At 42.1% G+C, this 20405-nt stretch overlaps 1 non-coding gene across 1 annotated transcript; it reads left to right on the top strand.

Annotated features, from left to right (window-relative positions):
- Nucleotides 1-19147: 19147 nt before the first annotated feature.
- Trnar-ucg (transfer RNA arginine (anticodon UCG)) lies at nt 19148-19220 on the top strand. The gene has a single exon. It is a non-coding gene; the product is annotated as a tRNA-Arg (tRNA).
- Nucleotides 19221-20405: the final 1185 nt, after the last annotated feature.

The following is a 20405-nucleotide window of genomic DNA, read 5'->3' on the forward strand; positions in this document are numbered from 1 at the left end:
TATTATACAGCTGCCATCTTTAATTCCAGCACAGACTACCAGATGGCGCTAAATTCAAAAAATTAGTTGCCAGAGGCGCCGCCATCTTGGTTCTCAAGTTGGCTGGTAGATGTCGCTAGTATCGCGCGCCAAATTCAAAAATTAGTTGTCAGAGGCGCCGTCATCTTGGTTCTCAAGTTGGCTGGTAGATGTCGCTAGTATCGCGCGCCAAATTCAAAAATTAGTTGTCAGAGGCGCCGCCATCTTGGTTCTCAAGTTGACATTTGGTTCTGTATGCTATTATCATACTAGCTGACCAACCGCAGCTTTGCTCGAGCAAATTTTAGTATAGCCTATAGCTAATACGGTAACATTATAAGAAAAGTTTGTGATCATTTTTATGTAGATTTCAAAGAAAGACTACCTTATGTAGTCGTTACCATTGTGCTACTTCCAGAAGTTTTTACATAGTTTTTAGTTCAAGGGTCCATAAAAATCAAAACCAACATCTAAAATGATTAGTTGTATACAATATGTAGCTATCATTTTTTATGGAAACGATAAATGTCGCAATTTTGTATCAATCACTTCCAAAATGATACATAAAATAGAGTAATGGAAAATCTCGGAAGAGTGTTTTTGCTGTATACTTAAAAAGTTTATGAAATATTTTTATGCGAAGATTATTCGTGTGTTTTTATGTTCAAACCAAGCAAACTCAGTACCCGTAAATTTACGAATACAACAATACATTTACAGATATCCCTGGCTAGTTCGTAACCAGCGTTCTTCGTAGATTTAAGGCGATAATTTTTAACAGTGTGAAAACTTCCTGCACAGTACAAATTTAAAGATGCAGTTGTTTAATATGAAAGCTTGGTGGCCAAAAGTAATTTTATTGCATAGGAATCTTCTGCTATAATTCATCATGAAGCTATGCTGATGGGTGAAGAAATTTACCGCAATATTATGGTCATCTTAGCTGGAAAAATTATGATAAGTGACAAAGAACTTGTTCGTGTAAATGAAAGCTGCGAGGAAAAACTTTTTCAACAAGGTGTATGTGATATTTCATCAGACGAATATGAAGCGGAAGAAGAAACGAAAAAGAAAAAGAGAAATAGAACATATCTTAGGATTGTAACATAAAGGTAGTAAATATCGCAAAAGCACGTTCCACGTGTAATTTATAAAAATTGAAAAAAAAAAAGCACAGTCGTTAAAAAAGAGTTTTATCCCAGTGAGTGGAAAAAAGAAATCAGAAAAGGAGGTAATCATTTTGATAAATATGCCATTATTGATTCGTGGACTTATAATCGTTTCGTAGAAGCCAGAGATACATATCAACCATCCACTACTAGAAATTTTCAAATGCTGGCTTTATCTGCTGCAGGACAATTTTATAATTTTGAATTAAAAACTCCAACGAAAAGTAAAAAAAAAAAAGTTAGGAAACGTACGTACAGAAAATGTCTATAGTAAGCATGGAAGAAGTCATCATAGTACTTTTATACAGTCAAAAGTAGTTGGAAATAGGGGGTTCAAGCACAGGCGGAGGAGCCAGGAGCCCGCCATCTTGGATGACGTCATCGGCGGCCATCTTGGATGACGTCATCGGCGGCCATCTTGGATGACGTCATCATGACCTTTGACCTTGACCTTTGACCTTGCTAATCTATGCTAATCTATGCCAATCTATGCCAATCTACGCTAATCTATGCCAATCTATGCCAATCCATATGCTAATCTATGCTAATCCGTATGCTAATCTATGCCAATCCGTATGCTAATCTATGCTAATCTGTATGCTAATCTGTATGCTAATCCATGCCAATCCATGCTAATCCATCCGCCATTTTGTATTTCTAGAAATTTCCACCAACTTCGAATCGTGACGTCACCGTTGCACTTTGTGTCACGGACGCCATCTTGGATTTGAATATTTTTTCGAACTTTGAAATTCGATGTAAACATCAACCGCCATCTTGTTTTCGTCTGCTGGTGGCCGCCATCTTGTTTTCGTCTGCTGGTGGCCGCCATCTTGTTTCGTCTGCTGGAGGCAGCCATCTTGCGACGTCATATAGTTCTGTTGGTCGCCACCAGATAGCAGCAGGGATTATTTTATTTTTTTTCTTTAACTAAAATAATTTCAGTGCCGAGGCTGGGATTCGATCCATGGGACGTGAAAACGTCCAGGATGTCGTGGTTACGAGGCGGACACCTTGACCACTAGACCACTTTTTTTTTTTTTTTTTTTAGTTTATTAGTTTATTAGTTTATTATGATATCATGTGCATGTACATAACATTACAGCTCACATCAGATTACAGTCAGCACAAATGGGTTACACGATACTGATACCTCGCCCCTGCGGATTAACACAGTCCCACACCATCTGTACAAATTTCAAAACATGAAAAGGTAATGTCCAAACCTCCTTCTTAACGTATTGTTTTTTACCATAGACCATCTGTCACGTCGTAGCTGGGATATGAAGTCCCGCAAGAAGTATGGCACTTGAGTTTTGAGCACAAAAGCTATCAAATTCGCCATCAGCCACACAGCCGCCCGCCTCTTCACGGTAGGGAAGGCCGTGATGTCGAGGTAGCACATGCGGTCCGCGCACACGTCCCGTGGAGGTAGGCAGAGCAGTCTGGAAAGTTTGGTTTTACACCACTCCCACAAGGGGCGCGAGAATGAGCAAGCACATATGCGATGGAGGGCGGTGTCACGGTAGCCACAGAGTTCGCAGTGGTCATCCTGGGATAACGCAATGCGTTTCTTGCGATAAAGGGTGGGTGTCAGGTCGTTGACAAATGTGAAAGCTTCGGCACGGAGATGAGTAGGTAATTCAGGATCAGAAACGTTTTTCCATATGTTCAGCCAACGCAAAGAAAGGATCTTATTCTGAATATTCGGCACAGAGGGTGTTGCTCGTCGCTGGAAACCATACAGTTGTCTTGTGGAGACATGCGTACCTTCGGGAAGTTCGGAAATCGTCGTGCGAAGGTGATCGGCGGCGGACTTGTAGTGTCGGGGTAGGCGCTCCCTGGCGCCCCATGCGGCTGTGTACAAAGCCGAGGAGCGACCACCCTGTAAGACACGTTGTATGACGCATTTCTGGAACAAGGCTCGTGCTTTTTGCTCATGCTCAATGAGTCCGAGACCACCTTTACTGACAGGCATCGTCAGCTGATCGCGGCTGACCTTGAAGAGGAATCCTTTCCAGATAAACCATCCAATGTATTGCCTGATTTGAGCTGCAATCGCAGCTGGCATGGGGAACACCTGTGCCATGTACCAGAGTTGTGAAAGGGAGTACATGTTAACGATATATACACGTTGGATGATGTTGAGGTTTCTAAGGTGTGACTCAAGCAGGCTACCACGAACATTCCGCACCACTCCGTCCCAGTTCTCTTGAATGGTATGACCGATGTCACCCGTGAAAAGTATTCCAAGTGTCCTGATCGCATCCGTAGACACGAATGAATGCTGTGGCACAATCACATCTGGCGCTGCTTTCAGATTCAACACTTTGGTTTTCGCGAAGTTGCATTTTGCATGCGTTGCCTTGTGGAAGGCCTCAAGAATAGCATGAGCGGCCGTGAGTTCATGGTCACTACGCACAATGACCGTAACATCATCTGCATACCCAATGCACGTTAAAGGATTCCCTTGAATACTCAGTCCTGAGAGAGTAGAGTTAAATTTCCTTATAAGGGGCTCAATATAAAGGACGAAAAGTACCATCGAGAGCGGGCACCCTTGTCGGACAGAGGAGCGAATCGGAAATTTGTCACCAAAACAACCATTGATGGACATCTTCGAGGTTAGGTTCTCACGGAACGTGCGTAGGACAGCTCGAACTGTCGGAGGGAAGCAAAGGTGCTCGAGCACCCTGTCGAGGAAGCTCCATTGCACCCGGTCAAAGGCCTTCTCAAGATCAATGTTCAGGAGGGCGACAGCGCCCGGCGTTGTGCGCGCCAGGAGCTGCACATCGCGGAGCGCAGAAGTGCCATGTGTGATGGACGTCCCCTGCACAATACAATGTTGGTCCGGCCCGATGACATCAGACAGCGCTGATTTAATACGATTGGCATACACCCGTGCGATGATTTTGTAGTCAGCACACAGAAGCGTGATAGGCCTATAGTGGGCTACTTCATGTGGCTGTGGTACCTTGGGTATGAGCACAATGATTCCCTCTGTTTGCGTGCTGCACAGACGCCCTCGTCGAATGACCGTGCGCGCCATTTCGCAAAATTCCTCTCGAATCGTTGGCCAATAGTGCTGGTAGAATTCGTAGGGGATACCGTCCACACCAGGGGATTTGGTTTTTGGGGCCCTCCGAACGATGTGTGTGATCTCTTCGTCAGTTGGGTCGGCCTCCAGATGGTGCTGTGCTATGTCGTCAAGGCTGCTGTCATACACATCGAGGAATGACGTCCCTTCATCATAGTCAATGTCGTGGTCCGCATAGAGTTCCTCGTAACTACTTGTAAATGCTGCGAGGATGGTTGTGGAATCCCTTACGACCGTGCCATTCGCGTCCACAACCGAGCTGATGTGCCTTCGTGTACGCCTCTTCCGATCTCGCATGAGGGAGTGAATGCTAAGCCTTTCTTGCTGTAGCGCACTCTTGGTGTTATTGAATACAATGCGACTTTCCATGTTCGCTCGGTGTATGGCGATGATCCGTTCCTTAAGGCGACGGGCTTGATCCCTCGGATTGGTAACTGCGGTTGGATGCGTACTTAATTCCCGCAGGGCCCTCTCGTGCAAATAGAGAAGGGAGTCCTGCTCCCGTCTACAACGCCCGCCATGGTGCTTAAATAATTTGGCCAGACCTGGTTTGACGCAGCCATCCCACCAATCCGCTGTGTCCGCGTACCTCTGTTTACATCGCAACCAATGAGACCAGCGCCGATGAAAATCATTGTCCACTTCAGTTTGACCCAACAAGCGTGTTTGTAGTCTCCAGTAGTTACGCCCAGGTGTGGGTGAAACCTCCGGAGCAGCCACAGTACAAACGACCATGTAATGATCTGTGACAGCCACTGGCACCACATCATATGATCGCGCGTTGTGTCGATGCGTGCGGGACATATAAAACCTGTCTAGGCGCGAACTAGATGAATAGGCATGAAAGGTGTAATGTGGTGTGGGTACTTGAAGAATGTCGACCATGTCCTCCACATCAATGGCAGTAACGAGCTCATGCAGTGCCGTGTTAATGGGGTAGTGTCCACCAACGTGATCACTGGGTGTAATTATACAATTGAAATCTCCACCTAGAATAAGACCCGTGCCATCATTCCTTATAAATGGAAGGATTTCCTGGCGAAAAAATTCCTGGCATTCTGTTCGACGCTGAGAGCCAGAGGGGGCATAGACATTCACACATTGTCCGATAATGCTCCTGCCAGTAGCGCTGGAGGGATTGAGCGCTATGAGTGTGCCAGAGATTATTCTCCCAGATGCGTGCGCTCTGATGTGCGTGAGTTCAAGATGGTTCTTTGTGACAACAATGGTTCCTCTCCCTTGAGGGCCGATGTTGGGGTACACATTATATTGGTCAAAATATGGTAGCCGCTCTAGCGCACACTCTTGTAAAAATAGTACGTCGATAGCGTGCGCACGTACAATGCTGTGTAAAGCATGAAATTTGAAAGGAGCTTCAATTGCACAAATGTTGACAGTGGCAATTGTTAAAACTCTAGTCATCCGCTACGTCTTTGCTACTAGCTACGTCATTCCCTCCCCCACTCTGTTCCGTTATGCTGATCGCGCCCCCCTTGATTTGCTCGATCGCATGCTGGGCAATGCGGAGTGAATATTTACGTTGTGAACGCGGGCTGTCCGGTAGGGCGGTGTCGCGACTTGGACTGCGACTCGCATGACGGGCCTTTTTGTCCTTGCGCCCGCTCGGGGGCCGTTCACGCCCACCGGACTTTTTGCCTGAGCGGGGGTTGGTGGAGTGCGCCTCCTGTGAGCATTCGGACATTCCGTCATCCTCCATGTCAATGGGCGTATCGAGTCGTATATCCGGGGCGGGCATGTCCTGTTGAGTCGGAGCAAGAGGTGATGCGGTAATGGTGGACAGCAGAGTTTTGAGTGGGACCGCCTCATAAGGCCTCTCCTCCCTGTCTTCTGACATCAGAGTTTGTGCCGGCGGATGTAAGCTCGCCCCAGAGGTGGTGGGCCGGTCCCGCACTTCGTGCGGTTCTGTCGAGCGACTGCTCTGCGCGCCACTCTGCAGTGTCTGCGCCCACGTGCGCGGCGCGCCCGACCGCTCGCGCGGAAGAGTGGGGCAGGCCGCGCGGTGGTGTCCCGCCTGCGAGCAGTGACTGCAGGTCTGGAGTTGTCCGTCATACACTACGAACCCGTGATGCCCATCGACTACCAGCTGTGAGGGAATATTTTGATTGAGTTCCATTTTCACTATTCGTACCCCTGTCTTGGCTTTGAACTTGCGATACACCCCCCACATTTCGTCCACGCACGTGTGTATCTTTCCGTACGGAGTGAGCGAGTAAACAATCCGTTCATTTGGTACTTCCACGGGAATGTTTACGACCCTGACGGTTTTCAGGTTGTCTAGCGCCAGTTCTATGTCTACTTGTAGTGACTCACCGCTCGCTGCGTGTATCTGAGACGTTCCGCCGGTCTCTCGGATGATCCTCTCGCAGTGTAGTAGTGATGTCAACTTCACAAAGATGCACCGTTGGCGTCCGTCGACCTGTACAGCAATCACTTCGTCATCCTGCAGCCCAAGGGTCTCGTCGAGCCATCGGAGTAAGTCCAACGCGAGCGGTTTGGTTTGACACTTCACGCGAAGGGTATTCACTCGTGGGGTCGGTTGGCAAGTCGCCATGATGGTCCTGCGAAAGTCAGTAAGAAGCCTTTAGAATACGTTACGTGTAAGCCGCACGACACTTAACTCGCTCTCGCACTAAACCAGGAGAGTAACAGCGCACGAGACACGTCGCGTCGCACACGTCCGCTCACCACGCGAGCACGGGGCGGACTAGACCACGAGACCAATTGGGATATGGTGGAATAAATAATCTATATATGCCACGTACTGACGTCAAGTTTTATGATAAAAGGGGGGAGGGTGTCTTTGCCTTCCCAAATGCATGAAATTCAAATTATTATTATACCATCGCCATCTTTAATTCCAGCACAGACTACCAGATGGCGCCAAATTCAAAAATTAGTTGCCAGAGGCGCCGCCATCTTGGTTCTCAAGTTGGCTGGCAGGTGTCGCATGCCGCCATCTTGGTTCTCAAGTTGGCTGGTAGATGTCGCTAGTATCGCGCGCCAAATTCAAAAATTAGTTGCCAGAAGCGCCGCCATCTTGGTTCTCAAGTTGGCTGGTAGATGGCGCCACCGTCACCATATTTTAGTTCATACAATCGATACCAGATGACGCCACCATCGCCATCTTTAGTTCCTAGTGTTGCTACCAGAGTGTGCCACCGTCGCCATCTTTAATTCTTAAAGTTACTGCCGGAGTGCACCACCGTCGCCATCTTTAATTCTTAAAGTTACTGCCGGATGGCGCCAAGTGTTATGCAATGTGTAACCAGTCGAGATAAGTTTGGAACCTGTAGCCATATTATTATTAATTAATAATGTATGTTTATTAAATATGATAGAGTATTTATAAAATATTGGTGTTGTGTAGAGACTCTCTCTTCTTCTCGTAGTGGCGGAAGACATCTCGAAGGTAGTGTTAGAATTTATGTATTAAAGCAATCACTCTAGCTGAGGAGACTAATAACTTATAGTTACAATTCAATAATACCGGCAATTAAATGTTTTGATATTAAAGCAAACAACGTAAATGTTAAACACATATTTATTTAAATCTTATTACAAACAGCAAGGGGTAAGAACAATCGATGATTTAAAAGAAGTAAATAACGAGTAATAAAATCACATAATATTCACACACTACACATCATAGTGACAAAGGCAACATTAACTCGAGACCCAATTATACATAGTAGTATGGGTGGTCGAATAGCCAGAATTTAAGTAGCTGAACATTACAATGGGCGCAATGGAATTTGCCATACAGTTTTATACATTTATCCAGGCAGTTTCCATAAGTCTTTAAAAGTTTGTTGAAGCTAGGACAGTTTCTTTCATTATGTAAATCAACAATGTTGGCACTGCACAGTTCACTAAAGATACTTTTCTGTTTGTCTCCTAGGACGTATACTACATCTCCTTCTTCAGGGTTGACGATGTCACATAACACTGATGAGATTTGGTCAAAGCTCACTTCACCTTCGTTCCACGAGAGTCCATGCACTTCATAAGTCAGTTTACGATTCTCGCTTTGCGACAGCCTGTCTAGTTCGGACCAGTCACATGGTGGTTTGAATATGTATTCATAGGTCCTCAATACATCACCGTCCTCGATGAACATTGCTGCAAGTTGCTTAACCACATACCCCTTTTGTGATGTGAGGCACTGAATGTTGCAGAGAAATAATGACATTTTTTTTGCCAGTACTCACGATAACTGATGTGTGAAGCTGTGCTAGCTCTGCAAGGCTGATGCTAGTTCTACAGGTATGACTGCAAGGCTGCAGTGCTGATGTTGTCTCTAGGATGCTGAATGTCAGACTGGTTGTAACAACCTTTGGTGTCGTAGTACACACAAATTTACAATTCGTCTTCATCACTATCCCCCAAGCCACTATCCGTTCCTTCATCCACATCTTCGTTCACCTCTTGCGCTTCCTTTGCGGCCTCGATGCAGGTCATAACAGCATGATATAAATAGGTAATAAATACCTCTTCCTCAGGGAACTCAGTGAGAATGTTGAGGGTGGAGGATGTAAGGTGGTAATGTATATCATTAAAGTCCATACCTATGTAGCGACGTACTACATCCATTACAAATTCCCGAACATCGTCCATCGTAACACTGTTTAAATTACAATCGCAAACACTCTCCGCGTAAACACTGGTGGAAGCCATGATGATGAGAGCGTGGTTAGAAGCAGACTACCACGTTAGCGGAGCGATGCTGTGAGGCCCCAGAACTCGCTCGAAATAACCTGCACAACACATTCCAAAAACATGACGTAGCCTATGGTTGACGGCACAAACACCCTGAGTGGCTCTGCGTGTTTCCTCCTGCCCGAACACGCGCTGCTGTGAAAGCCTCTTCCCGAGCACAGACGTCACTCCCGCAGCAGACAAAACAGGCGTATGCTACAGGAGCTAGAACAATTGAATAGCCAAATATATATTTAGACTACCCAACTTCATAAATGACATGAGATAATTCCTGTGCGATAATCATACTTTAAATGTTGTAATGTATGTATAAACAATAATCATGACTAAGTACTTGAAAAAAAATGTAAGTGAGGTGTTATTCACCTTTTGCGCTTCTCGATTTCTGTATCTGCTACCCACGAATTAAATTGAGACGGGAAACCCCACCATTTCACAAAAGACCGACCATTTCTTCGTTTGAGAACTTTCTCCACCAAATATGTGTCCGGATACATCGTAGACTGGATCTCTTCAGCATAGAAGCCACCACGAATAGGCTTGTGGTCCAAGTCTTCGAGGTATTAGGTCCTGGGTTCCGATTCACGAACGTGTGTCACACGGAAAGGTTCAGAACTCCAATTCGCCGTGAAACCTTTCTCAAAGACACCTTTCTGCTTGGAGATTCTCACAATGTCACCAACATTAGCTTTATGCTTGCATGTATCTTTCTTCTTCGTGTTGGTGAATACAGCCCCAAGTAGACGATCATCCTTTACATCTTTAGGCTTCATTTTCGTGGTAGAATGCACTGTGGAATTATATTCACTTATAAGTTTCGACAAAAGATCCAACCAAAAACAACTCAAAGTCTTTTACAAACATAATATTTATTACTCAATTTCTATCCTACTACAGAATCACTTGCGAAAGCCAGCAATCTTATAAACATTTAGCCCTGCATAGACGTGCAACAACTACTTCTTAACTCCAAATGGCTCCAAATGCTCCAAACGGCCTTCAAATGCTCCAACAGCTCCAAAAAAAAGGCTCCAAATGCTTGACAGCTCCAAATGCTCCAAACGGCTCCAAATGCTCCAAATGCCTCCAAATGGCTCCAAATGCTCCAAATGCTCCAAATGTCTCCAAAAGGCTCCAAATGCTTCAAAAGACTCCAAATGCTCCAACAGCTCCAAAAAAAGGCTCCAAATGCTTAACACAGCTCCAAATGGCTCCAAATGCTCCAAATGGCTCCAACAGCTCCAAAAGGCTCCAAATGCTTGACAGCTCCAAATGCTCCAAATGGCTCCAAATGCTCCAAATGGCTCCAACAGCTCCAAAAGGCTCCAAATGCTTCAAAAGGCTCCAATTGTTCCAAGAGCTCCATCTTCAATTGGTTCCAACTGATTCCAATTACTTTTCTTATCGAACTTGGCATGATTACTAATATGTCTTTATTAGTATACATTTTGACTGGCAGTGGTAACGTATTTTGCACCTTTAAGTTATAAGTTTTATTTAGAAATCATATTTCGATAAATGGTAGATACCATTTGGAAAGAAAATATATTAATTTATCTTCAAGTTTATACACATACATTTAATTTAAGCCATTATTGTATGTAGCCAGCTTCCCTCAGTTCTTTGAGTATGAAGGATATTTCTTTAATGTTCGAATAGTTTCCTGCACAAAGCGATCCATGTAGTAGTCGTAGCCTGTCAACCAATATGTTAGGATCTCCCCATGAGGTATAATCAAACTCTTCTGCTGCGTTCATCATCCTTGCATGTTTATAATAAATATTATCTCTGGTGTCTATCGTTTTAACACCAACCTCAAGGTCACTTTCGTCATCGTGCCAGAGATTATCACAAGCTTGATCAGGATAATTTATTTTATTACGACGTTTCCATCGTTTTGGTCTCAAACTACCATCACAGTCTTCACTCTTGCATGCTTTTGGTGCTTCAGCACAATACTCAATCATGTCAGCCTTAGATGTGTCAGCACAGTCTTCGTTCACGCCAGCTTCTGATGTGTCACCACAGTCTTCAATCATGTCAGCACCACAAACTTGATCAGGATAATTTATTTTATTACGTCGTTTCCATCGTTTTGGTCTCAGACCGCCATCACAGTCTTCGATCTTACCTGCTTTAGGTGCTTCAGTACAGTACTCAATCATGTCAGCCTCAGATGTGTCACCACATTCTTCAATCATGCACGCTTCAGATGATTCATCAAAGTCTTCGACCTTGTAAGCTTCAGATGGTTCTCCATCTTTCTCATTTTCATGGAGACGACTAGATATTGGAGTAAATATATTTTCATTTCTAATGTGGTTACAACTACCTTCGTTTGTTTTAAATTTTAAATTATTATCTTCATCTAGATCAGTATATTTAACATTAGCTTTTTCGCCTTCGTTCCTCTTCCGCGATGTTGTAGCCCAGTCTTCGTTATCTTTATTCATCTTAATTGTACAGGTGTTGTAATGTCTATCCAAGTAATATCTTCTACCAAAGGATTTCTGACACTGACTGCAATGAAATGGTTTTTGACAAGGACCCAAATTACACTCGCTTCTCTCATGTCGTTTAGTATTCTTTCTCAAGGTAAACACCTTGCTACAGTATCTACAGTAATGACGTTTCGATACAGCGTCAGATCCTAAATCGGAATTCATATTAGTTACCGAGACTAATGCCAGATGCAAACTAAGAGTTTTAAATTAGATATATTACTTAAATAGAATTTTTTTAATTATTTCATCAGCGAGAATTAATTTATCTCATTCAAAGGTACTTGTTGCAAGTAGTTCTGCTTTTCAACAACAGATGTCGACACGTATTGCTTGCAGGTAAATATTATTTCTTTCTTTCATGCGGGATGCAGGATTCTCACTAACGATCGCAATAGAGGGATGGCATCGCTATACTCCAAGGAGAAGGTAGTTTGTTCTTCCAGTTAGTGTTTCTCAGGGTATATATTATTATTTGACTGAATAATGATTTTTTTTTAAATTCCACCTAATAAAAATAAAATAGAAGCACTCAGAGTAAACCATCAGGGATGATGTCGTTTATAAACATCATAAATTACCAATTTTTTTTTTAAAAAGTCCAAATTTAATCCTACTTAAGCAACATGAGAGTTCTAGCACAAGCCCGCTTGTGAACTCTTTGCTTAAGCAACATGAGAGTTCACAAGCGGGCTTGTGCTAGAACTCTCATGTTGCTTAAGTAGGATTAAATTTGGACTTTTTAAAAAAAAGAAATTGGTAATTTATGATGTTTATAAACGACATCATCCCTGATGGTTTACTCTGAGTGCTTCTATTTTATTTTTATTAGGTGGAATTTAAAAAAAAAAATCATTATTCAGTCAAATAATAATATATACCCTGAGAAACACTAACTGGAAGAACAAACTACCTTCTCCTTGGAGTATAGCGATGCCATCCCTCTATTGCGATCGTTAGTGAGAATCCTGCATCCCGCATGAAAGAAAGAAATGATATTTACCTGCAAGCAATACGTGTCGACATCTGTTGTTGAAAAGCAGAACTACTTGCAACAAGTACCTTTGAATGAGATAAATTAATTCTCGCTGATGAAATAATTAAAAAAATTCTATTTAAGTAATATATCTAATTTAAAACTCTTAGTTTGCATCTGGCATTAGTCTCGGTAACTAATATGAATTCCGATTTAGGATCTGACGCTGTATCGAAACGTCATCACTGTAGATACTGTAGCAAGGTGTTTACCTTGAGAAAGAATGCTAAACGACATGAGAGAAGCGAGTGTAATTTGGGTCCTTGTCAAAAACCGTTTCATTGCAGTCAGTGTCAGAAATCCTTTGGTAGAAGATATTACTTGGATAGACATTACAAGACCTGTACAATTAAGATGAATAAAGATAACGAAGACTGGGCTACAACATCGCGGAAGAGGAACGAAGGCGAAAAAGCTAATGCTAAAATTACTGATCTAGATGAAGATAATAATTTAAAATTTAAAACAAACGAAGGTAGTTGTAACCACATTAGAAATGAAAATATATTTACTCCAATATCTAGTCGTCTCCATGAAAATGAGAAAGATGGAGAACCATCTGAAGCTTACAAGGTCGAAGACTTTGATGAATCATCTGAAGCGTGCATGATTGAAGAATGTGGTGACACATCTGAGGCTGACATGATTGAGTACTGTACTGAAGCACCTAAAGCAGGTAAGATCGAAGACTGTGATGGCGGTCTGAGACCAAAACGATGGAAACGACGTAATAAAATAAATTATCCTGATCAAGTTTGTGGTGCTGACATGATTGAAGACTGTGGTGACACATCAGAAGCTGGCGTGAACGAAGACTGTGCTGACACATCTAAGGCTGACATGATTGAGTATTGTGCTGAAGCACCAAAAGCATGCAAGAGTGAAGACTGTGATGGTGGTTTGAGACCAAAACGATGGAAACGTCGTAATAAAATAAATTATCCTGATCAAGCTTGTGATAATCTCTGGCACGATGACGAAAGTGACCTTGAGGTTGGTGTTAAAACGATAGACACCAGAGATAATATTTATTATAAACATGCAAGGATGATGAACGCAGCAGAAGAGTTTGATTATACCTCATGGGGAGATCCTAACATATTGGTTGACAGGCTACGACTACTACATGGATCGCTTTGTGCAGGAAACTATTCGAACATTAAAGAAATATCCTTCATACTCAAAGAACTGAGGGAAGCTGGCTACATACAATAATGGCTTAAATTAAATGTATGTGTATAAACTTGAAGATAAATTAATATATTTTCTTTCCAAATGGTATCTACCATTTATCGAAATATGATTTCTAAATAAAACTTATAACTTAAAGGTGCAAAATACGTTACCACTGCCAGTCAAAATGTATACTAATAAAGACATGTTAGTAATCATGCCAAGTTCGATAAGAAAAGTAATTGGAATCAGTTGGAACCAATTGAAGATGGAGCTCTTGGAACAATTGGAGCCTTTTGAAGCATTTGGAGCCTTTTGGAGCTGTTGGAGCCATTTGGAGCATTTGGAGCCATTTGGAGCATTTGGAGCTGTCAAGCATTTGGAGCCTTTTGGAGCTGTTGGAGCCATTTGGAGCATTTGGAGCCATTTGGAGCTGTGTTAAGCATTTGGAGCCTTTTTTTTGGAGCTGTTGGAGCATTTGGAGTCTTTTGAAGCATTTGGAGCCTTTTGGAGACATTTGGAGCGTTTGGAGCATTTGGAGCCATTTGGAGGCATTTGGAGCATTTGGAGCTGTTTGGAGCATTTGGAGCCATTTGGAGCTGTCAAGCATTTGGAGCCTTTTTTTGGAGCTGTTGGAGCATTTGAAGGCTGTTTGGAGCATTTGGAGCCATTTGGAGCTAAGAAGTAGTAGTTGCACGTCTATGCAGGGCTAAATGTTTATAAGATTGCTGGCTTTCGCAAGTGATTCTGTAGTAGGATAGAAATTGAGTAATAAATATTATGTTTGTAAAAGACTTTGAGTTGTTTTTGGTTGGATCTTTTGTCGAAACTTATAAGTGAATATAATTCCACAGTGCATTCTACCACAAAAATGAAGCCTAAAGATGTAAAGGATGATTGTCTACTTGGGACTGTATTCACCAACACGAAGAAGAAAGATACACGCAAGCATAAAGCTAATGTTGGTGACATTGTGAGAATCTCCAAGCAGAAAGGTGTCTTTGTGAAAGGTTTCACGGCGAATTGGAGTTCTGAACCTTTCCGTGTGACACACGTTCGTGAATCGGAACCCAGGACCTACTACCTCGAAGACTTGGACCACAAGCCTATTCGTGGTGGCTTCTATGCTGAAGAGATCCAGCCTACGATGTATCCAGACACATATTTGGTGGAGAAAGTTCTCAAACGAAGAAATGGCCGGTCTTTTGTGAAATGGTGGGGTTTCCCGTCTCATTTTAATTCGTGGGTTTGCAGATACAGAAATCGAGAAGCGCTAAAGGTGAATAACACCTCACTTACATTTTTTTTCAAGTACTTAGTCATGATTATTGTTTATACATACATTACAACATTTAAAGTATGATTATCGCACAGGAATTATCTCATGTCATTTATGAAGTTGGTTAGTCTAAATATATATATTTGGCTATTCAATTGTTCTAGCTCCTGTAGCATACGCCTGTTTTGTCTGCTGCGGGAGTGACGTCTGTGCTCGGGAAGAGGCTTTCACAGCAGCGCGTGTTCGGGCAGGAGGAAACACGCAGAGCCACTCAGGGTGTTTGTGCCGTCAACCATAGGCTACGTCATGTTTTTAGAATGTGTTGTGCAGGATATTTCGAGCGAGTTCTGGGGCCTCACAGCATCGCTCCGCTAACGTGGTAGTCTGCTTCTAACCACGCTCTCATCATCATGGCTTCCACCAGTGTTTACGCGGAGAGTGTTTGCGATTATAATTTAAACAGTGTTACGATGGACGATGTTCGGGAATTTGTAATGGATGTAGTACGTCGCTACATAGGTATGGACTTTAATGATATACATTACCACCTTACATCCTCCACCCTCAACATTCTCACTGAGTTCCCTGAGGAAGAGGTATTTATTACCTATTTATATCATGCTGTTATGACCTGCATCGAGGCCGCAAAGGAAGCGCAAGAGGTGAACGAAGATGTGGATGAAGGAACGGATAGTGGCTTGGGGGATAGTGATGAAGACGAATTGTAAATTTGTGTGTACTACGACACCAAAGGTTGTTACAACCAGTCTGACATTCAGCATCCTAGAGACAACATCAGCACTGCAGCCTTGCAGTCATACCTGTAGAACTAGCATCAGCCTTGCAGAGCTAGCACAGCTTCACACATCAGTTATCGTGAGTACTGGCAAAAAAAATGTCATTATTTCTCTGCAACATTCAGTGCCTCACATCACAAAAGGGGTATGTGGTTAAGCAACTTGCAGCAATGTTCATCGAGGACGGTGATGTATTGAGGACCTATGAATACATATTCAAACCACCATGTGACTGGTCCGAACTAGACAGGCTGTCGCAAAGCGAGAATCGTAAACTGACTTATGAAGTGCATGGACTCTCGTGGAACGAAGGTGAAGTGAGCTTTGACCAAATCTCATCAGTGTTATGTGACATCGTCAACCCTGAAGAAGGAGATGTAGTATACGTCCTAGGAGACAAACAGAAAAGTATCTTTAGTGAACTGTGCAGTGCCAACATTGTTGATTTACATAATGAAAGAAACTGTCCTAGCTTCAACAAACTTTTAAAGACTTATGGAAACCGCCTGGATAAATGTATAAAACTGTATGGCAAATTCCATTGCGCCCATTGTAATGTTCAGCTACTTAAATTCTGGCTATTCGACCACCCATACTACTATGTATAATTGGGTCTCGAGTTAATGTTGCCTTTGTCACTATGATGTGTAGTGTGTGAATATTATGTGATTTTATTACTCGTTATTTACTTCTTTTAAATCATCGATTGTTCTTACCCCTTGCTGTTTGTAATAAGATTTAAATAAATATGTGTTTAACATTTACGTTGTTTGCTTTAATTTCAAAACATTTAATTGCCGATATTATTGAATTGTAACTATAAGTTATTAGTCTCCTCAGCTAGAGTGATTGCTTTAATACATAAATTCTAACACTACCTTCGATATGTCTTCCGCCACTACGAGAAGAAGAGAGAGTCTCTACACAACACCAATATTTTATAAATACTCTATAATATTTAATAAACATACATTATTAATTAATAATAATATGGCTACAGGTTCCAAACTTATCTCGACTGGTTACACATTGCATAACACTTGGCGCCATCCGGCAGTAACTTTAAGAATTAAAGATGGCGACGGTGGCGCACTCCGGCAGTAACTTTAAGAATTAAAGATGGCGACGGTGGCACACTCTGGTAGCAACACTAGGAACTAAAGATGGCGATGGTGGCGTCATCTGGTATCGATTGTATGAACTAAAATATGGTGACGGTGGCGCCATCTACCAGCCAACTTGAGAACCAAGATGGCGGCGCCTCTGGCAACTAATTTTTGAATTTGGCGCGCGATACTAGCGACATCTACCAGCCAACTTGAGAACCAAGATGGCGGCATGCGACACCTGCCTGCCGACTCCCTAACTAATATTTGAATTTGGCGCCATCTGGTAGTCTGTGCTGGAATTAAAGATGGCGATGGTATAATAATAATTTGAATTTCATGCATTTGGGAAGGCAAAGACACCCTCCCCCCTTTTATCATAAAACTTGACGTCAGTACGTGGCATATATAGATTATTTATTCCACCATATCCCAATTGGTCTCGTGGTCTAGTGGTCAAGGTGTCCGCCTCGTAACCACGACATCCTGGACGTTTTCACGTCCCATGGATCGAATCCCAGCCTCGGCACTGAAATTATTTTAGTTAAAGAAAAAAAATAAAATAATCCCTGCTGCTATCTGGTGGCGACCAACAGAACTATATGACGTCGCAAGATGGCTGCCTCCAGCAGACGAAACAAGATGGCGGCCACCAGCAGACGAAAACAAGATGGCGGCCACCAGCAGACGAAAACAAGATGGCGGTTGATGTTTACATCGAATTTCAAAGTTCGAAAAAAAAATTCAAATCCAAGATGGCGTCCGTGACACAAAGTGCAACGGTGACGTCACGATTCGAAGTTGGTGGAAATTTCTAGAAATACAAAATGGCGGATGGATTAGCATGGATTGGCATGGATTAGCATACAGATTAGCATACAGATTAGCATAGATTAGCATACGGATTGGCATAGATTGGCATAGATTAGCATACGGATTAGCATAGATTAGCATACGGATTGGCAGAGATTGGCATAGATTAGCATAGATTGGCATATATTATCGTAGATTGGCATAGATTGGCATAGATTAGCATAGATTAGCAAGGTCAAAGGTCAAGGTCAAAGGTCATGATGACGTCATCCAAGATGGCCGCCGATGACGTCATCCAAGATGGCGGCCGGCTCCTGGCTCCTCCGCCTGTGCTTGAACCCCCTATTTCCAACTACTGTCAAGTATTCTTATTTGAGTAGGAGTACACTTTCGGACCTCACTATCACGCTTTTTTTGAACATATTAATACTATAATTTTATTATTATTATAAGTTTAGGTTGGCTGACCAAGAGATCCAATGTATCGAGGTTCTACATACTGTATGTACTACAAAAGTTTGTAATTAATCCACCTACCTCTTCATCATTCTTATTTACTGTCTACCATACAGCACTTATCTTATGTCATTTCTTCCAACGCACATCGATGTATGTTTGACCCCCGTAAAACACGATTGATACAAGGGGTGAAAGTAATGTTATATCACTTCCCGAAAACATTGAAACAATAAATACTTATGCATAAGTTCTTTGAATGATTCTCGCAATGGGGAAGATTTTCAAAGACATAGGTAGTTATTATTGGTTGTAACTATATGCCATAAAAAAACTACAAGAACGAACAAGAAAGATACACACAGAGAAAGAGAAAACAAGCTAAAATCAGTCGATGTCAAATGTCAAACACATGGAGAGCATAGAGAGAATACAGACTAAATCCTTCCACGGAATCCTCTCTGAGCTGTCTATGTGTTCAACATTTGACAACGGCTGATTTTGGCTTGTTTCCTGTGCGTTTGTGTATTCTTCTTTATTGTTCGTTCTTGTGGTTTCCCTATGACATAGGGTTAAAAACTAGCAATGGCGTTTGACCATGAAATTTTTTAATCAATAAATACTGACATGAGTGTCAACTCTGATATAATATTAGCTCCTTCTACCGCCGGGACACACGCTAGATGGGAATACGCGCAAGACTGCCAACCGCCGAACGCACAATGTGAATAAAGCATTAGAGATAAGAGGAAATCCCAATTTTAAACTCGGTTAAGAACACTTTTTAATTATCGTTCAGGATATATTCATTTAGAACCGCGGAGAAAAAATACCCCCAAAACTGACATTTATTTACTAAATTAGTTGATTAGCCTTATAAAAATAATAAGAAAAATATTATTTAAATACAACTTAAACTTAACTAAGTGTGAATATATCCCTTCAAATTGCACAAATCGTTATCAGACCGTGTGGCCTAATGGATAAGGCGTCGGACTTCGGATCCGAAGATTGCAGGTTCGAGTCCTGTCACGGTCGCTCAAGATTTTTTTTATGAACAAAAGCTACGTCACTTTCACTGTATTATAAAATTTCCTAATTGCAAATTGCAAACAACTTTAAATTTATGAAAATAATGATTTGAATGACAGGAATTTTTAAAATGATTCTATCTGGCCATCACCGACTACATTTCTTTAATATAATACATTTGAAATTAGAGTTTTGCAGGATAATTTTCACGAAGGTATCAGAGGGAAGATAAGTTATTACTATGAATGGTTTGTGTGTAATTGCGTCTTTTCTTGCTAGTATGATGTTAGTCTTTAGCCATTGTGATAGTTCCCTAGCAAATATCTTCTAAATGTAAATGTGATGTTTTGAGTCTAAAAGTTCGAAAATTTACAAAAAAAATTTTAAGTAACATTAGTTTTGTATCAATTATATAATTGAGAATTATTTCGCTCGTCGTAAGATAGGCCCTACTTATGGGGTTTTACACCACACAGTTTTGCATAGATAACAAAATGTATTCCCCCCCCCCTTTAACCACCACACTATGGTAATCATCGATTGTGTCATATCACCCAGGAGCGTACAAAGCTTTTTATTTCTCGAAAAAAAGGGGGGCGAGGATTACGTAGAATCACTTTGCATTCTGTTTGCTTTAAAATTCTTTCCTTTTGTTGATGGAAATGATTGATATTTAAGAATATTTTTAGGTTTTCTGGAGGAGAGAGAGAGAAAGATATATATATATATATATATATATATATATATATATATATATATATATATATATATACATACTATATAATACCGGAATTTTTGCAGACCTGTAACGCTCATAACAGCGACGTCTTCTCAGAAACGTGTTTATAAAATACGCCAATTTACTTAAGTATATTGTTATAAAACAAGATAGTTACATAAATATTTCAATCTACTAGTTTCCTAGTAGTAAATGATTTATATACATATATTTGGCAGGCGATTGACTAGGAAATTGGGCCGGCGTGGCCTACTGTTTAGCGCTCTGCATATGCAATAGAGGCTTTAAGGCCTCAATCGACCGTTGCGCGGTTGTCGCGGGCCGGAGTGTTTTGAAGAGGGGAGGGGCGGAGCCGAGAGCGGCCGGCGCGTGAAGCTAGGGCGCTGGCGTCGCGCGGACGACGGGGAAGCAGCGCTCCGCGCGGCCCGCGCCGTAACCAATCCGCGACGCGC

This window comes from Bacillus rossius, chromosome 1 (genome assembly GCF_032445375.1).
Source record: "Bacillus rossius redtenbacheri isolate Brsri chromosome 1, Brsri_v3, whole genome shotgun sequence".
In the NCBI taxonomy this organism is placed as follows: Eukaryota; Metazoa; Arthropoda; class Insecta; order Phasmatodea; family Bacillidae; genus Bacillus; species Bacillus rossius.